Source organism: Schistocerca cancellata, chromosome 3 (assembly GCF_023864275.1).
Source record: "Schistocerca cancellata isolate TAMUIC-IGC-003103 chromosome 3, iqSchCanc2.1, whole genome shotgun sequence".
NCBI classification, from domain to species: Eukaryota; Metazoa; Arthropoda; class Insecta; order Orthoptera; family Acrididae; genus Schistocerca; species Schistocerca cancellata.
In genome coordinates, this window is record NC_064628.1 from 216,225,800 (window position 1) to 216,240,617 (window position 14,818).

Here is a 14,818-nt window from a genome sequence, read left to right on the forward strand (position 1 = left end):
TCAATGTTGGCCACTTCGTTAGCCACCGCATGGTAGCAAACTCTTATGTAGCACAGACTTGTGTTTGTCTACTCTGAAGAAGTCTGATTATTTTGCATGTCGCCCTTTGCTTGCGATACATATCAAAGTTAAGTAATTGCAATTGTCTATTGTGATAAAACTCATTATTATGAGTTGTTTGGTTGTTTGTCTAGCGAACCGAGTGTGCAGGATTCCTAGACACAACAACAATTACGTCGTGCAGGTCTATACTATCAATGATCTAAGGTTGACACACTGTCAGCCATCCGAGAACAGGTTTGTGCGAGACTGTTGCGAAAATGCAGCAATATGTTCATGGCCGCAACCAGTCACATACACCGACAGAAATTAAACACATTGACCTAACGCTGCCAAACTGGTTGTCTAGTTTTAAATGCGAGCACCTGAGATTAGACTTTCTCGTGACCAATCACATATCGTAGTGCTAACAGTTAATTTGTAGTTTCAACTGATAATCAAGTATTTACACGTTGATTAAAATTTCATCCTCGTAAGAACTCATTTTCTGTATTTACAATATAGGGAAAACCATTCGTACAAATGAAGACAGGTTGACCTCCAGACGATGGACTGTAGGGACGCGAGTGGCAGCTGATCTTCAGTATCAGCAAATGAAACAAATTGTAGATACATAGAAAAACCCATTATTGTATGATTACACAACTGCAGAACAGTCACTGGAAGCAGTTACTTCAAGAAAATATCTAGGAGTGTGCGCACAGAGTGATTTCCACGGCCACTTAAAACTGAGTGCGGATACGGCAGATGTCAGATAGATTAACTGGTAGAATCCTCGCGGGAAATGTAGTCCAACAACAAAGGAAGTAGCTAACACAACACTCCTTCGACCAATATTTGAATATTGCTCGTCAGTATGAGCTCCGTGCGACATAGGATTGATAGAGGAAATTGAGAAGATCCAAAAACGATCAGCACGTTTCGTTACAAAATGGTTCAAATGGCTCTGAGCACTATGGGACTCAACTGCTGTAGTCATAAGTCCCCTATCACTTAGAACTACTTAAACCTAACTAACCTAAGGACATCACACACATCCATGCCCGAGGCAGGATTCGAACCTGCGACCGTAGCAGTCGTGCGGTTCCAGACTGTAGCGCCTTTAACCGCTCGACCACGTTTCGTTACAGGTTCAATTAATAAGCAAGAAAGAATCACGGAGATCCTTGGTCAACTCCAGCGCCAGACACTGCAAAAAGAGGCGTTCTGCACCACGGTATGGTCCACTGATAAACTTCCGATGTCGTACGTTCTTGGAAGAGTCAACCAAGACACTGCTTCCTTCTGCGCATATCTCGGAAAAAAAAAACACATTCAAGCCCATGAGGGGGGGGGGGGGGTTTACCAGCAATTGTTCTTTCCGTGAACCATCCGCAACTGCAATAAGAAAACAGGGAAGTGACGTTGGCACACAAAGTACCCTCCGCCACACTTCGTCGGGTGGCCTGCACAGCGTAAATGTAGATATAGCTGTAGATGAAGAATGGCGTGAGTACGTGACGGCTCGTGGATTTGTCTAACGTACCGGAATTTTCCTGGCGGAGACCGCACCACAGCTTGCCCGCAGGGAGTCGTGCATCTTGTCGTTATCTTCCAGATCTTCAGAAAGGACGAATCATTGGCAGGAGGGACACAGGAGATACCACAGTTAGCAGGAAGGGAATGACCGCAGAACGACTCGTGACGGGATGGACTCAGGCCAAAACTGCGGCAAGAAGAGAAGGTTCAATTCACTCCAGGACTTCAACACGAGAAGATACGCTGCCCAGTCACATTTATGTGACCAGGTGTCAAAAACCTGAATATCCACCTTTTGTGACGCGGAGCGCTGCGAGATGTGCAGGGCTAGAGTCAATCAGATTCTCGAAGATATTGACGGCGATGTGGAGTCATGCTGACTCCAGTGCCTTGGCCAGCAGCTCTACGTTTCTCAGCTGAGGATCCATGGCTCAAACATCCGATCGAAGTGGTCCCACAGTCTCGACTGGGTGAATATATGGGGCCTTCAGTAGCCAGGAGAGTACGGTAAACTCACCCACTGCTCTTCGAACCACGCACGAACACTTCGAGCTGTGTGACACGTTGCATTGTCCTGTTGGTAGATGCCATCGTGCTCAGGAAAGAGAAACAGCAAATGAGGCTATAAAAACTAAACTCCTCCCGAACTGACCATGAAGGCCCAACGGGACCGACCGGCCGCCGTGTCATCCTCAGACCACAGGTGTCACTGGATGCAGATATGGAGGGGCACGTGGTCAGCACACCACTCTCCCAGCCGTATGTCAGTTTACGAGACTAGAGCCACTACTTCTCGATCAAGGAGCTCCTCAGTTTGCCTCACAAGAGACGAGTGCACCCCGCTTGCCAACAGCGCTCGGCAGACCGGATGGTCACCCATCCAAGTGCTAGCCCATCCCGACAGCGCTTAACTTCGGTGATCTGACGGGAACCGGTGCTACCATTGCGGCACGGCCGTTGGCATGTGAGGGTATACATGACCCCAAAGGATAAATGCGTACATGTGTTGATGCACTGTGCCTTCAGAGTGACGAGATCACCTAGGGAATGCCACGCAAACATTCCCCGGACCACAACGCTGTCTCCTCCGGTCTGGATATTTCCGACGATTGTTGAACGATGTTAGCTTTCAGAAGTTTCAGCCAATGGAGCATAAAATGTGATTGTCTTGAAAGATCAGCTGTCGTCGCTCAATGGACATCCATTTGCGGCATTGGCGTGAAAACTCCAGCCTTCGTCCCCGATTAACAGTAGTCAGCATGGGTGCATCAATCAGACGCCTGCTGCGGAGGTCCGTGCACAGCAACGTTCGCTGAACGGTCGTTCAGGAGACACTGTTGGAAGCCCCTTGGTTCGTCCGAACGTTCAGCTGCTCAACAGTAGCACGTCTATTCGATAGTTGCCACGCCGCCTACTTTGGGTAGCGCCATTTTGCCATGCATTAGTATACATTAACACGCAAACAGTCTTATGAACTTAGTCGTTTCAGAAATGCTTCCATCCTTGGCCTGAAAACCAATGATATGCCGTCCCATAAATCGCTCCGTTTCCGCATTACGACAACGACTTCAGTGTTTCCCGCATCCCCCACGACACTTTATACACCCTCCACTGCTAGTGCTGCCACTTGCACTTGACTTAGACATACGCGGTGGACAAATTAATGAAACTGGACCGTGTAATGCGGTTATTCGACATAGTGTCATGAACAGACGGTTGGTAACAGCTGAAATCGGGGCTACAGGCATAGTACCAGGGCGAATCGTCGGAAACAGGTCACTGGAATCCCGGTTGAAATCTCAAGCAACAGTCCGTCGTTTACTGCTCACAGCATACGACAGATAACTGTGACTTGATTTAGTTGTTATCTTCATTAAGAGGTGAACATGCTTGAAACACTTATCTGTGGGAGTTGTACTGCGTTCTTAACATAAATTAGCGAAGTTGTGGTGGAACATACTCTGTATTACAGAGGACTATATGTAGATTTTTATTAACAGAAAAGCAAGAATAAAAAATTTCTTATAGTGACAGATTACTCACTTCCCAAAATGAAAAAAGCTCGCACACACAAATATCGTGACCAGTAGCAACTCGCGTAAAATTTTACCAATGTGCTACAATGAGGCAGCCTATAGACTTTTGACTTACAAGGGTAGTAGTAATCGTAACTAAATCGGATATATTAATTTTAAGTATACAAATTGATCTGTTCAAATACATTTAAATTTTATAATTAATCATTTAAAATTGTGAAGCATAAAATAAAATGAAAAAATTATAGTAGCAGCAGGTACCGAAACAGAGCCAACAAATGGCTAGGCAGTGCAGTAGACATCTCGGCCTTTGAGCCATTACTTCGACTGCTCCTGAAAAGTCTCTTATACTGGTACTCCATACTTGCCCAACAAAATGTTACATGCACTTTTAAAGAAAATACTGATCGAGTGCTGTGAGCAATGCAGCACTCATAGTGCCGGAAGGGATGACGTCACATCACAAGTGCAGTAGACATCAGACAGCTGCGTCCCTTCTCTGAGTTATCGTAGCGTGGCTGACCATGATTTCAGTATTCGACGTTGGTTTCTAGTTGTGGAGAGACAGCTACAAAACACGTTTTCGTCAGTTTTATTTGCCCACCAGCACACATTCCAAGAGAAATGGCGTAATTTTGGTGCGATTTCTGGCTCGCACTGGAAGAGTTTTAATGAGATACAGTGTGCTGTAGCACGTTGGCACATAACTGGTCGCCACTGATAGTGACCCAGTACCTGACGCAAATTACCAAGTTATAGTCACTGAAGATGAAAGCAAGTTCCTCGAAACTCACTTCGAAATAATTTTAAAAGTGACTGGTATTAATTTTATTCTGAAAATAGTACGTAACACACATGTATGCTAGGCATCTGAGAGAACAAGAAGCCCTGTCAGAGCAAAGCATATTTTGGACAGGATACTATATCTTTATTGGAAGAGAAAAGGAGGCAACGGGGGCACTTGGATATTTAGCACACTCGCACTGGAGAGGTAAGGCCACTACTCCTGCAGGTCAGAACACAGGCCTGCGACTAATGGGATGGCCGCAGTGAGGGGACCCGCTGATAATAACCCGGAGAAACGCAACGGGTGCACGGACCAGCGGTCTCCCGGCCGCCTGAGCTTGATTGCGTCATGAATTTCAAATTTGGTACTCCGCGAAAGCGTTTTACCTTGATTACGGGTATAGTGCCATAAAACTGCTCGTTCAGAGTTCCTCACTATTCAGGCTGTGTGTGAGGGTTACGTAATGGTCGCCGCTGCGAGTCGGGAAGCAGTCGCAGGGTTGGATGCAGATTTGGATAAGGTCAGCAAGAGTAATTACTCGCAAAGCTACCAAGTCGACAGTGCATTATGTCTACAGGTAATTTGAGTCGGAAATTACATCGTCTTTTACTGGGCAATTAAATAAAAGTGATCCAGTTTTCTTTATTTATTGGAGTTACGCAAGAACCAAAATAACGTGATACAACAGAAGCAACAAAAATATCTGGCGATGAATATCGCAAGTTCGTTGTAAGATGTGCCTCGCAAGAAGTAAAACGGGATTTGAAAATCAGGCATAGTGAATTCGTGAAACGGAAGTCAGCACTCCCAACTTATTTTCCGGTTGAAATAATAAATATAATTGTTTGCTAGGAATACTTCCTAAGTGCGGAGAAATTCAGAAGGATACTTCTTCGATGTTAAGTATTTTAACTTCCCCACGTCAATGCACTGAGAAACTGAACCCACGGTCGGACGACTGAACTGCAAGTTAAACCTTTCGTACGTGAAAATATTAAGCTCTTTACCGAGCTCCACTAAGGATAAACTACCGTATTTAACACCATGACGCATACATGCAGGCTGAAGCGACGAATGAAAATTTTTACCAACGCCAGTATTCAAAATCAGGGCTACTGCTCACTAGGCAGATTCGCTAACGACTAGACCACCCCAAAACATCCGTTTTTGAAAGTACTTTCGCTTTATGTGCACCCTATCTTCGGCTGTTTCCAATTGCTTACAAGTCATAAAGCACTGTCTTCTTTTATTTTTATTTTATTTTATTTTTTACGACGTTTTATAATAGTCTTAAAAACTTCCTTTGCAAAATCCTGTTCGGAACACGTAAATAAATATAAACATCTGATGATGGGATGCCAGGCATCCTGAAATGTAATCATAGAAAAATAAACGGCTGTAAAAGGAACTGGGTGTAGTTAATTCAGAATAAGTTTTCAGCAATTTCAAAACTTCAGCGTTCTAATACATTCACAACACGCAAGAATTATTTAGTGATGTTAATTTGGGAAAGAGTAGAAAGGCCGGCCGGGGTGGCCAAGCGGTTCTAGGCGCTAGTCTGGAGCCGCGCGACAGGTACGGTCGCAGGTTCGAATCCTGCCTCGGGCTTGGATGTGTGTGATGTCCTTAGGTTAGTTAGGTTTAAGTAGTTCACGTTCTAGGGGACTGATGACCTCAGAAGTTAAGTCCCATAGTGCTCAGAGCCATTTGAACCAAAGAGTAGAAAAACACAATGCGACAGTGAGACAGGCAATCCCTGTGGACAGCCGATTACTGGTTTTGGCTACAGGCAGTTCATTCGAGTGAGTTAATATCTACATACACTACTAGGAAGCATTTTTGAAAAAATTGTCCAAAAATACTCTTAATGACTAAGTGTAGGCATGGGTTATTTCTGTAGCATTAAAGATATTAAGCCATCACTTATTGTTAATTTTAAAAAGTTTGAAGTCTAAATCGCCTGCACTTTGCACATATCGGCTGTACTATACACAGCGCAACCTAGAAAACTGCGAAAACAGAATGGCGAAATGTCAATCCGATAATACTCACCCCCATACGCACAATATGTGTCGGTAATAGTGAGAATATTTTGGTCAGCATCAGAACTGCTCGTCAGTTTTTCCAGTATTGAAAAATGCAATGCTCGACCTCATTACAATGAGGAATTGAGAATATAATATTGAATAGCATACGGGCCCTTAACACTCTCTCTCTCTCTCTCTCTCTCTCTCTCTCTCTCTGGCTGACTGTCTGTCTCGAATTTTTTCCGTGGGCCGGATTGAAACCAATCGGCGCCGGATCCCATCCGCAGATCGCCGGTTGCCTGGCCGCGTTGGAAAAGGTAAAGAGCGGAAGTTACGGTACTTTAAAAATGGACACAAACAGTTTCGATTGCAAGAATCATTTATTTTTTGGTAACTGGATCCGGTCTGTTTTTGACCATCTTCTGACCTCATACCATGATGGTAGGAGGTGGCGGTGAATGGAGCGGTGTTATAATTCCACAAAAGTACTCTCTGCCACACACGATGAGTTGGCTTTTGGAATGTAGATGCAGTTGCAGAGAGAGGTTTGTCAATAAGAAAAGTTGCCGTCAAACTGGCGTACACTACACTGACATCATTCGGATATCCCACTGTGATGGTGAGACAAAACACTGACGATCTAAATCGCTTACCTGGAATGTGGCGGTGAATTTCTAACGAAAAGAGTGTAATATTTTTTTGCAGGCAGTTGTGCTGGATCGGAACATACGGGGACTATCAACTGCACGACTGTTGCGAACGCAGCGTGAAAAGTCACGGCCAGTCGCTGCCGAAAGTGCGCTCGGCAGGCGGCGGGCGCGGCCTTCGCCGCCCAGAGCTTCGACCTGACACGACAGCCCGCAGCGAGAGGTCGCAGCTGAGGGTCGCCACGGCGGCGCTCATTACGGCCGAAGAAAGGAGCAACGGGGCAGGAAAAGCCCAAGGACGGCGAAGGCGTCTCTGCCAGCCCCGCCGCCGCCACCGGCAGTCTCCGGCACGTCTCGCTTCACTGACTACTCCGTCCTTGCCCCACTAAGTAACTCAGTCTGGTCAGACATGCACCCCAGTTGGTGAAATGGAGGAGGGCCAGCTACCTACCGTCAAAGACGATGTTAGACATAAAGAAGTATGGAAAAAATGAAAGAGGAAAAAGACACAGCCACGGAACATGGGAAGTACACAGCCTGACAACAACAGTGCAGCACCCAAAGGAGAAGGGGTAAACGGAAATTAACTCCACGGTTTGAGACGAAACGTCATTACGAAATTGAATCAAATTTGCAAAGAATTTGGCAGTATGAACCCTGTTTCCCCTATGGTGTTACAACCCCCTGTAGCAAGATTCCATTCACTGCTTCGTTTGGGAAGAGTCGGTATGTCTATTATCCTCTTCTGAGGCCAACTGGCCCACAACTGTTGTCACTGGTGCTCGAATCCTAGATACTGGCACTTGGGTGGAGTTGACGTCTGAGCTAGTCCACCACGTGTTCTATGAGGGGCAGATCTGGGGGTCCTGCAGGCCACAGCAGAACCTCAACATCACGCAGACAGTTCATGGACGTGTCATGTGTGGACGAGCATTGTCCTGTTGAAGAGTTGCACCACGGTGCTGCCGAAACAGAGGACGCAGCATCGCTGTGACGTACCACTGTGCTGTCAGAGTTTCCTCAACCACTAACAGCTGAGCGCTGAAGTCAACGGTAAAAACCGCTGTGCATTTCCAAATCATTGGCTAAATAAGACCCTTTAGACAGTGGCGGACTGCCCCCACCCGGGTTGCCGCTGTACTCGCTGCCGATGAACGGCGGTCATCTGTGGCAGTGCAAAGCTGCCATTCATTGTGGATCACAATGCGACGCCATTCACCTGCAACCCATGCTTCCTCGTCATGGCACCATCCCAAACACAGCGGTTTTGCTAACTGTTAACAGCATCTATGCATGGGACGGTAATTCCCTAGTTCCACTGATGCTAGTCCTCGATCAATGTGCGCGATGACACAGAATGTTACAGACAGTCCATGACTTGTTCTTGGATGTGAAGGGATTACGATATATTTGGTGAACAATACAGCGATCCCCACTTGTGGTCATCAGATGCGACCGAGCGGAACCTTGAGGACGAATAAGCCTGTCCTCACGTTCCCCTGCTGTCCAACATCAGGCCTTGCAACATCCGAATGGCTCATAAGTCTGCATATAGCACGTTCGAACAACCGGCCAGATGGAGATCCCAATGACATCCCTTGCAAACTCTGTCTGGTGCTGATTACGCTGTCTCACCAGAAGGTGCTGGTTTTTCAAGAGTATGCGGCATCTCTGCGTCCTTCACGTCTTCGGCCTGGAATCTCACTGGATGTAGCAGCATTATCTTCAGTGATTTTGCCTGATAAGTAAGTTGCAAAAGTATTTTTGTCAGTAGATAACTCTTTTAAGTACCGTGGTTTCACAGTAAACTACGTTTTGAGTGAAGTGCCAACCATTCAACTGATTAGATCTTTTAAAATATTTTAATGTTTCTTACCACTACCAGTTTCGAACATTTTGTTCACCAGAAGGCTGCACTGTATTTACGGTAAGAACTATGTATCACATGAAATTTCGTGGCAGATTAAAACTGTGTGCCGGGCCTGGATTCGAGCCTGAGATCTTTGCATATCATGGGCAAGTTCTCGAACGAAGCAGCCATCCAAGCACGACTCATCATCCGCTTTCACTACTTCATCTCCATCAGTGCCTATCTCCCACTTCCTCCTTCATATCTTCCGGAACTAGCACTCCTGGAACAACTGATATAGCGGGGAAATGCGAAACAAGAGAAGAGCTGTCATTGTATGATCGCACAGTTGTCAAACAATCGCTGAAAAGTTTTATGGATTGGGAAAATGTCGCACTCAAAAAGTGTAATCCATAAAGCCCAGGCACTATGAACAGAGAGAGATTTAAAGTGGAACGACCATATAACACTAGTCATAAAAAATTAAATTAACTGTCGTTGAAAGTATAGTCTACCCAGAAGCAGGTAGGATACAAAACTCTCCTTCGTCTGATACTTGAATATTGCTCGCCAATGTGGAGTCTGTACCAATTACACATACATCAACAAAGTGCTGCATCATCTCAATACGTTGTGCAGGTGTGATGCGACTGTGACTGTCCCTGTAACGAAAGGAAGGTCGCCCCTGTCGCAGTTTGTAAACGTACATTTAGTTGCCATGAGCGATATCTATGGTAATACACTGTAATCGTATTCACTGAAGAACTTCAGCTGAAAGTAAAGCGTCAGTTGCGGTGAAAGGACAACTGCGACCAATGATCAAGTCAGCATTACCAAGCGCAGAAGGCTTGTCTACCTGAGAAGTTGCTCGATGTAAGCACTGGAGTCAAAGTGATGTGGTGCAACATGGAATCGGTTCCAGTTGACTGTTAGTGTTGAGAACTTATACCGCATGCGACGTTCACGTTCCACAGGTGCACGAGATGATCGACATCTACAACTCTTGAGTCAAAGAAACTGTGCGCTTCGTGCTCCAGAATTCGGTATTCGAAGAAGCTACAGGACGTCGCAACAAACTGTTAGGAATGATTGCATGTTGCGAATCCCCATTCCCGACGATGATGGCGAACGCACCATGTCGTATACCAAAATACGAGGGTTGTCCAGAAAGTAAGTTCCGATCGGTCTCGAAATGGACACCACGGTGGAAACCCGATAAGCTTTGCACAGATGTGTTGGGTGGTGTCTCCTGTATGACCGTCGATCGCATCGGACGTTCTTTTCAGTTGTGAGTGCACTGTGAGCTAGTACACGTGTCTAGAACAACGATGTCTCCCGCCAAGTAGGAGGGCCCGCTGAGAGGCTTCGCCTTAATGAATGCAGCCCCCCTAACACAACTGCCACGCATTTCCTTCTTCATGGCAATTCGCAGCCGCACTCTGCAGGGGCCGTGAAGACGCTCCTGCAGCCTTTTCGATGGGACTAATTGTCTCGTCCTGAGTATCATTTCTGTTCATTTGAAACGATGGACATGAAGACAACACTTGGGCCCAGGCTATGGGCTACAGACCAGCGTAGAGAACTATCGGAAAGCCCTATGGTGTTGAAAATTTGGTATAACGCTCCGACAAATGTCTAAGTCGGAGTGGCGACTATGTAGAGAAGTGTCTGGAAAGTGTAGCTAACTCTTGTAAGTAAAATGTTTCTGGTTTTCATTGTGGTTTCCATTTAGCGACCGATCGGAACTTACTTTCTGGACAACCCTCGAATCATGGATTCCATTACAGATGGGTAGTAAGAAATCACGCAGAATGGATGTTCGAGGAATGGTGTCAGGTGTTGTTTATGGAAAAAATTTGGAGCTGTTTGTACCCTCATAATGGCGGACAACGTGTTGGAAAGAAAGCCCATAATACCGAACACCAACACATTATCCCATATGTGCAACAATGTGGTACTGCAGTGATGTTCTGACATGGAATTACATGGGGTCACCATACACGTCTCTTGGTTGTTGAGGGCAATCTCACTGCTCTAAAGTACAGGAGCGAGATTCTGCAACCAGTCAATATTTTGGCGACAGTTTATCATCTCAATGGATGACAATTCGTGTGCTCATCGTGCTGTTCTCGTGAACAAATTCATTCAGCATGCTACGGTCACCACAATGGAGTGGCCTGTCTGTTCCCCAGACGTGATCCCAATCAAACATGTGCGGTACCGACTGAAATGGCGTTTTTTGGACATCGACAACAACCACGTGCTCTGCGCGAGTTACGCAGAATAGCCATTGAAAAGTAGGACAATTTGGACCACGACTGCTCATCGATGGTACGCCACGGATTCTAGCCTGCATAGTGCTAGGGATCGACTCAACACATACTGACGTTGCTCAAACGTTTGTTTTTTGATTTGGTGATCTGGACGCATTGCAAATGGACATTTAGTCACCTTGAATTTCGAAATAAAGGGGTGATGCAAAACTTGTTGACATGCATGTAGTACTGATAGAGAAGATCCGAAGAAGCGCCGTTGTTTCCCCGCGGCTTTTTCCAGCAAGTGGGAAAGTGTCACGAAGAACACAAGTTGCAGACACTATAAGACATTTATGGGTGGTTTACTGTCAAAATTCGAGTACGATGGCCCCTAGAAAAGTCAGTCAATATGTTTCTCCCTACATATATCGTGCGGAATGAGCAGGTTGGTAAAATTACGGAGTGGAACCCATATGTTGAGAAAGGACCTTAGAGACAGCGCTGGGATTATTCTGATAAGCAGACAGAAATGTGTAAAGTATTACCAAGCCCTGCTCACGGAGAAGAGAAAGGAGTTTATACAAGAAACGCTAAATTTGACGAAAGAAGACACTCATTCATGTGCAGGACGGATAACCTCGCAAGAAATTTGTAAAGCTGTGAAATATATGAAAAATGAGAAACCACTGGGTCCGGATGGAAAAAAAAACAGAATTTTTAACGAAAGTTTCTATGACTGTGTTTTATATCTTAGCCCCATTGTATAATAAGTGTTTGGAAAGGGACCTGGTACCTAAGGAATGGAAAAGGTCTGTTGTTACTTCAATCTATAGAAAGGGGAAAAGGCAGGACTGTGGAAATTACTGGGGCATAAGTGCCATTCCATCACTATGCGGGGGAATCTTAAAGGAAGGAATAGTGATCCGATAAGACCTATGACCTCGCTGTTTGGTCCCCTCCCCCGCACATCAACCAACCAACCAGAATGGTTTTTTGACCACGTCGCTCATGTATTGATGGAATATTCACATTACGGAACCTAATAGAGAAGAGAATTGCCAGAGGGATAGACATCCATTTACTCTTCGTGGATTTGCAGAAAGTCTATGATACGGTACCACAGAACAATCTGTGGACAAGTATGACGAATGGTGGCGTGTCAATTATTTATGTCGAAGCAGTTAAACAGTACTATACGGACTGTGTAAGTGGCGGTAAAGCAGGAAATTCCGTGCCACTGGAGTTATCTGTTACAAAAAGGCCACGCAAAAGGTGCGCTAGAGCTTCGACGCTATTTAAAATCTACGTGGAAGAGGCAATTAACGCCTAGAGAAGCAAATGAGAAGGTGTGGGAGGCCCAGTGGGGGCCAAAATGTAGTACACACTTGTCTTCGCTAGGTCATCGTTGCAGGAGAGTAGGATAATGGTGTGTACATGCTTCGGAAGTTAAAAGATGAGTATGAAAGACAGAGCCTCACAATTAGCTTCACAAAAAAGAAGGTTGGCGGAAACATTGCAGAGGATCTGAAAGTTGGAGCCAATAAGATCAGGACATGCAAATCCTATGTTTCTGGAAGTTAAGATGTCATCAAACGGAAAAAGTGGAAATGACAAATAATTAAATAAGTGAGGGCAGGAGGGTCATAGGACAATTCAACTCGGTCCTTTCGAGTAACAAAATGGTCCAACCAGGTGATATAGCGTTCAGCTATTAAATACATGCCTAGGAAGAGAGCAGAAAGGTTAGTAAAGGTTCAACTGAACAAATTTCTTGCGGTAGAACAGTCTTCTGAAGGCGAACTGTGGCATCCCTAACGTGGACCGTGTAGCAAATATCAACGTCAGGGAGGCTATGGGTGCAGATAAATCAATAACAGAAATTGCGGATAAGAAATGTCTAAACTGGTATGGACATGTAGAAAGGATGGCCAAAACAAGTGTGGCAGTGCTCTCCAGGCAAAAGAAGGAAGCGTGGACGACTTATGATGAACTGGAGTCGAAAGGTGCGGGACGCGGTGGATGCAGAAAACTACAAGGAGACTGACACAATCGGAAGAAGTGGAAAACGACGGGAAGTGAGAAGCGTCGCCAGCCGTAGAATGCTCGCAAAATGGTGACGAACCCACGCTGAGGCTCACCAACAACTGTTCTTCCGGAGCACCATTCACGACTGGAACATGAAAGTGGGAAGTGCCAATGGTATTCAAATACGTTCCCCCACACACCATAAGGCGACTGGCGGAGAACAGACGAAGCTGCAGAATCGCTGCGGTGCAAGACGCACTGTGCAGACGTTGAGCGAGGCAGCAATATGGTGAGCACTTGCTGCCCTAGCGAGGCCCCGCCGTTTCCTGGAACGAGCACCCCGCGGCCCGCAGCCCAGACCTTGGCTTTGCAAAGGTCGGCGAGCGCGGCGCGGAAGGCGTGGCCTTCGGCTACCCTTCACCCGCGGCCAATATCACTCCAGCAGGAAGCAAGGGCCGCTGCCCGCCTCTGAGTCACGGGCCGCCGCGGGGCACGCCACTGAAAAAATCCACCACACAGCCACACTTCCTCTACAACGCACTAACTACGGACGAACCACTTGTTTGAAATCGGCCCACGTTTAGTTCACATTTATTGGTTCCAGATGTTAGTACGTACCACTGTCGAAATCGTGTAGAGTTATTTAATGTTTCATTAGCACCATCAGCATCTATACCAACGTATATACTTCGCAAGCCACCATACGATGCATGACGGAGGGTACCTTCTACCACTGCTAACCAGTCTCTTTCCTGTTCCACTAGCAAACGGTGCTAGTGAAAAACAAACGTCTATACGCTTTCGCTAGTAGCCCCGATATCCTTCATCTTGATTTCGTGATCTTTATGAGAGACACACGTTGTTCGTAGAAGGATCGTTACCTAAACTTTCTCAGCAGTGTTTCGCGAAAAGAACGTCTCCTTACTTTAAAGGACTCCCATATGAGTTCACAGAGCGCAATACTCGCATGTTTATCGAACCTACAGGTATCAAACAGAGCATACCGTCTCTGAATCGGTTGGACCACCTTCTTTAATCCGACCTAGTGGGAACCACAAACACTCGAGCAAAGGTTCAAATGGCTCTGAGCACTATGGGACTTAACTGCTGAGGCCATCAGTCCCCTAGAACTTAGAACTACTTAACCCTATCTAACATAAAGACATCAGACACATCCATTCCCGAGGCAGGATTCGAACCTGCGACCGTAGCGGTCGCGCGGTTCCAGACTGAAGCGCCTAGGAGCGCTTGGCCACGCCGGCCGGCTTGGCGACTTCCAAAATATTTGATTCATAATTTGAAAATATTACGAAACTTACCTCGCTGACACCCCACACAAAATGATGAAAGGAAAAAGTTCCTCGCTTGCTACATTTAAGTTGTTCACGCTGTAAACTGCGGCATCGGACATGACAATTTACTATCTCTTTACTACTAATCCTGTTCGCAATACATTTTTTGCAGATTATTCACACATCCCACTGAATGCCCTGCAAAATTATATCATTGCACGTCACATAGTTTTGGAGATAAGACGTTTTATACATTGGAGCTCGATTCTTTAAAGAACTGGTGTGGGGGTTTACTTGCATGCAACTAAAGGCTAGTTTACAC

The 14,818-nt window shown here is 45.9% G+C and overlaps 1 long non-coding RNA gene and 1 pseudogene across 1 annotated transcript in view; both read right to left on the reverse strand.

The window, feature by feature from the left end:
* LOC126174849 (uncharacterized) overlaps window positions 1-14,818 on the reverse strand; it is a 596,705-nt gene that overhangs the window by 70,244 nt on the left and 511,643 nt on the right. The gene's annotated exons all lie outside the window — the stretch shown is intronic.
* Window positions 2,423-2,540, reverse strand: LOC126177595 (5S ribosomal RNA; annotated as a pseudogene).